This window comes from Quercus lobata, chromosome 2, assembly GCF_001633185.2.
Source record: "Quercus lobata isolate SW786 chromosome 2, ValleyOak3.0 Primary Assembly, whole genome shotgun sequence".
NCBI lineage: Eukaryota > Viridiplantae > Streptophyta > Magnoliopsida > Fagales > Fagaceae > Quercus > Quercus lobata.
The window spans coordinates 90,087,755-90,092,412 of NC_044905.1; the positions used below are offsets into that span (position 1 = coordinate 90,087,755).

At 41.9% G+C, this 4,658-nt stretch overlaps 1 pseudogene; it reads right to left on the minus strand.

Annotated features, from left to right (window-relative positions):
- Window positions 1–716: 716 nt before the first annotated feature.
- LOC115957181 overlaps window positions 717–4,658 on the minus strand; it is a 13,752-nt pseudogene continuing 9,810 nt past the window's right edge.

Here is a 4,658-nt window from a genome sequence, read left to right on the forward strand (position 1 = left end):
GATTATTTTTTAAGAAAAGAAGAGAGAGAATGAAATAAAAAAAAATATTTTTTATAACTTTGGAGTTACAGTAAGCTGTCATTTTTGGAAGTTTACTGTAACTTTGATGCTAAAAGTTTTAACTTTAGCACCATCAATGGAGTATGCATTTTGTTATTTGTGGTGCTAAAAATAACTTTTTAGCAATATGACAGCATCATTGTGAATGCTTTTAGAAGTTTGTAACGTTTGTTATATTTTGAACAAAGGGACTTGTGGGTCAGAAAAAGTCTGCTTTTTTATTGAGCTCCAAGATTTGAACGTGCATGATTGCTTTCTACTTTTATATCAAGATATCAATGAGTTTTTTAGGTGTATGCATGATTCGAACTTAGATCCCTAATTTAAAGATAAGAGACGTTATCAATTCACTACTCGTGTCAAACTTTATAAGGGTAATTTATGACTAGGCTTATGTTTGAATAAGGTTCTTTTTTCTAGCTTATTTTTGTTTATTTGTTTAGGTATAACTTTTTAAAATTTTACTTTTCTTTTCTAAGTACAACCGTAATTCTACACAATATTTTTATTGTTAATAAATGGGCACCAAAAATTACATTTCACTGAACAACTAAAAGTTACATAGTTGGCCAATGTGATCGAATTGCTAGTCTAGATTCTCAAAAAAAAAAAAAAAAAAAATGCTAGGCTAACTAAGATTATGTATCCCCATCCAATTAAGTAGGAAGAGCAAAATTTAGTCTCCTCAACCACACTGAGTGAAGCACCATGTGAATAACATCAAATGGCTTAGCAGGCCTATTTAGCACAAAATGCCTTGCACTTTCAATACCTTTTTTTGCAGTTTTAAGTACTTCTCATAGGGTATCCCTTGTAATATTGTCTTGATCTCAGGTATCCTCTCCACTGGAATTTGTATAGAAAATCGGCTCCAATTAAGGACATCACTAAAAGGTAAATAATAACCATCAGAAATTATCACAGGGACAAATCACAATTGCTTCCACAATTCTAGGACTTGCCACTTCAAATCCACTAGGGCATAAGCAATACTCGGCCTGGCCCATTACTTTGGTGTAATTGCGGCCTTTTGGGAGGTACTCATGGACTTTTACATCACAATCTTTGTCCTTCCAATGCTTGAGTATGATTTTTCGAATTTGTCCATGGTCTCGACCGCCAAAGAAGGCAAGGATTGGACGGTTGTTTGGGGCTGGGCCTCGGTGAGGTGGGCCAAGTGTTCCAAACCGTAAGTAAATTTCAGGTATTGAGACATCTCTTGAGGGTCGGAACCCTTCAGAGGTATTGGCATTGCAGAGGACCTTCATGAAGTTCTTGAAGAGCTGAGGATTGACATCTGAAACATCTGGTGCCTGAATTATGAAATAGGAATTTGAACATTAGAAGAACATTACTTGACTAACAATCTAGTCAATATTGAGGAGGCTTGAACTTAGCAAGTTTTAATTATTTAGGGGTCTTTTTTTTTTTTTTTTTTTTTTTTTTTGTGGCTACAAGAAAAAAAAAAAAGTTTACTAAACACAAGATGGATACCAACTCTTTTTTTTTTCCCCTCTATTTTTTGCAATAAATAAGTTCAAAGATATAAATTTTTATATAATTTTTTTTCACAAACTGACAAGACGATATGTTATTGTGGGGCCCAATAATTTAAGGGCCAGGCCCAGTTGCTCTTGGAAAATCCGAAGGCCCAAACCGAGGAGAGCTGTGGCCCAAGCTCTACAATACAGAGCACAAAACAGTTTTGGGAGGCAGCCGAGGACAGTTCAGTCCTCAGCAGATCCAGAATCCCACCGGAATAAAGGGGTAAAACTGGTATAGGAACGAATTTGTAAGGAGATCCAAAATATCTTGGGGGAAGTTATCCTTACTACCCTTCCAGATAAGACTCTGCACCTGACAGAGCCGTACTCTGCAGCCTTATCAACCATCCCCAACAATTCTGGGATTAGACTGATGGGACAAATATCAGTCTTGTAAAGATTAACCCTACACGTGGACGAAGGACAATTAACGCAGACGAGTATAAAAGAAGAAAGTAAGTAAATCGAAAGGGGACTCCCATTCCACCTCCAAAAAAAAGGGAGACGATCTGGGTGAGAACATCTTAACAACACTTGAGATTACAGAAAAAACTCATCGTCGGGTAACCGGGGTAAGACCCTAATAGTCCTCGGATCAAGTTCGAGGAGGCCCATCCCATAGGATGCGATGCCGTAGGGCTTAAACGTTCAAGCCCAAATCCTTTTTCTACACGAATTTCTATAAAACCAGGACCGGGCACTGCCCCGTGACCAACGGCTAGCTTTTCAAGTCCACTCTCTACAAATCATATTGTGAGGGATCTTTCATGCGCGAGCCCAACATCCTTATTGGGCCGCCAGAGAATTGTGTCCTTACAATTGGCGCCGTCTGTGGGAAAGCTTGCGCGTTGGCGCAGGTGGCGGTGGAGTCAGCTCTCTAGCAAGCAGAAATTCCTGGGGCTTCCTCCGACTCCGGCGACATACAGTTGTTGCTTCGGCATAAGCTTCTGCTAGGGGCTACGCCTTACAGTGCCAAGGGCGCGGGCATCTCTAGGGGCTTCCGGCCTCAAGCCAACTTTCCCCGCCCTGGTATAGGGGCTTATGGTCGAAAAGTAAACCGAATAAAAGAAATTTTACAAGTTTTGGACAGAACCAAGGCCTTGCATGGTCCTCGGACTCAAGCCTATGAGGAAACCAAGTACATAAAAGAAATTTTACAAGTTTTGGACAGAACCAAGGCCTTGCATGGTCCTCGGACTCAAGCCTATGGGGAAACCAAGTACAAAAAAGAAAAAAATCACAAGTTTTGGACAGAACCAAGGCCTTGCATGGTCCTCGGACTCAAGCCTGTGGGGAAACCAAGTACAGAAGAGAAACTCAAAAGTTTTGGACAGAACCAAGACCTTGCATGGTCCTCGGTCCTCAGGACTCAAGTATGGGGGAAACCAAAACCAAGTACAGAAAAGAAAAAACTGCAAGTTTTGGACAGAACCAAGGCCTTGCATGGTCCTCGGACTCAAGCTATGGGGAAACCAAGTACAGAAAAGAAAAAACTACAAGTTTTGGACAGAACCAAGTCCTTGCATGGTCCTCGGACTCAAGCCTATGGGGAAACTAAGTACAGAAAAGAAAAAATACAAGTTTTGGACAGAACCAAGGCCTTGCATGGTCCACGGACTCAAGCCTATGGGGAAACGAAGTACAAGAAAATCATAAGTTTTGGACATAACCAAGGACTTGCATGGTCCTCGGACTCAAGCCTATGGGGAAACCAAGTACATAGAAAGATCATAAGTTTTGGACAGGATCAAGGCCTTGCATGGTCCACGGACTCAAGCCTATGGGGAAACCAAGTACATAGAAAGATCATAAGTTTTGGACAGAACCAAGGCCTTGCATGGTCCTCGGACTCAAGCCAATGGGGAAACCAAGTACATAGAAAGATCATAAGTTTTGGACAGAACCAAGGCCTTGCATGGTCCCCGGACTCAAGCCTATGGGGAAACCAAGTACATAAAAAGATCATAAGTTTTGGACAGAACCAAGGCCTTGCATGGTCCACGGACTCAAGCCTATGGGGAAACCAAGTACATAGAAAGATCATAAGTTTTGGACAGAACCAAGGCCTTGCATGGTCCTCGGACTCAAGCCTATGGGGAAACCAAGTACATAAACAGATCATAAGTTTTGGACAGAACCAAGGCCTTGCATGGTCCACGACTCAAGCCTATGGGGAAACCAAGTACAAGAAAGATCATAAGTTTTGAACAGAACCAAGGCCTTGCTGGTCCTCGGACTCAAGCCTATGGGGAAACCAAGTACATAGAAAGATCATAAGTTTTGGACAGAACCAAGGCCTTGCATGGTCCACGGACTCAAGCCTATGGGGAAACCAAGTACATATAAAGATCATAAGTTTTGGACAGAACCAAGGCCTTGCATGGTGCTCGGACTCAAGCCTATGGGGAAACCAAGTACATAGAAAGATCATAAGTTTTGGACAGAACCAAGGCCTTGCATGGTCCTCGGACTCAAGCCTATGGGGAAACCACGTACATAAAAAGATCATAAGTTTTGGACAGAACCAAGGCCTTGCATGGTCCACGGACTCAAGCCTATGGGGAAACCAAGTACATAGAAAGACCATAAGTTTTGGACAGAACCAAGGCCTTGCATGATCCTCGGACTCAAGCCTATGGGGAAACCAAGTGCATAGAAAGATCATAAGTTTTGGACAGAACCAAGGCCTTGCATGGTCCTCGGACTCAAGCTATGGGGAAACCAAGTACAGAAAAGAAAAAACTACAAGTTTTGGACAGAACCAAGTCCTTGCATGGTCCTCGGACTCAAGCCTATGGGGAAACCAAGTACAGAAAAGAAAAAACTACAAGTTTTGGACAGAACCAAGGCCTTGCATGGTCCTCGGACTAAAGCCTATGGGGAAACCAAGTACAGAAAAGAAAAAACTACAAGTTTTGGACAGAACCAAGGCCTTGCATGGTCCTCGGACTCAAGCCTATGGGGAAACCAATAACAGAAAAGAAAAAATACAAGTTTTGGACAGAACCAAGGCCTTGCAAGGTTCTCAGACTCAAGCCTATGGGGAAACCAAGT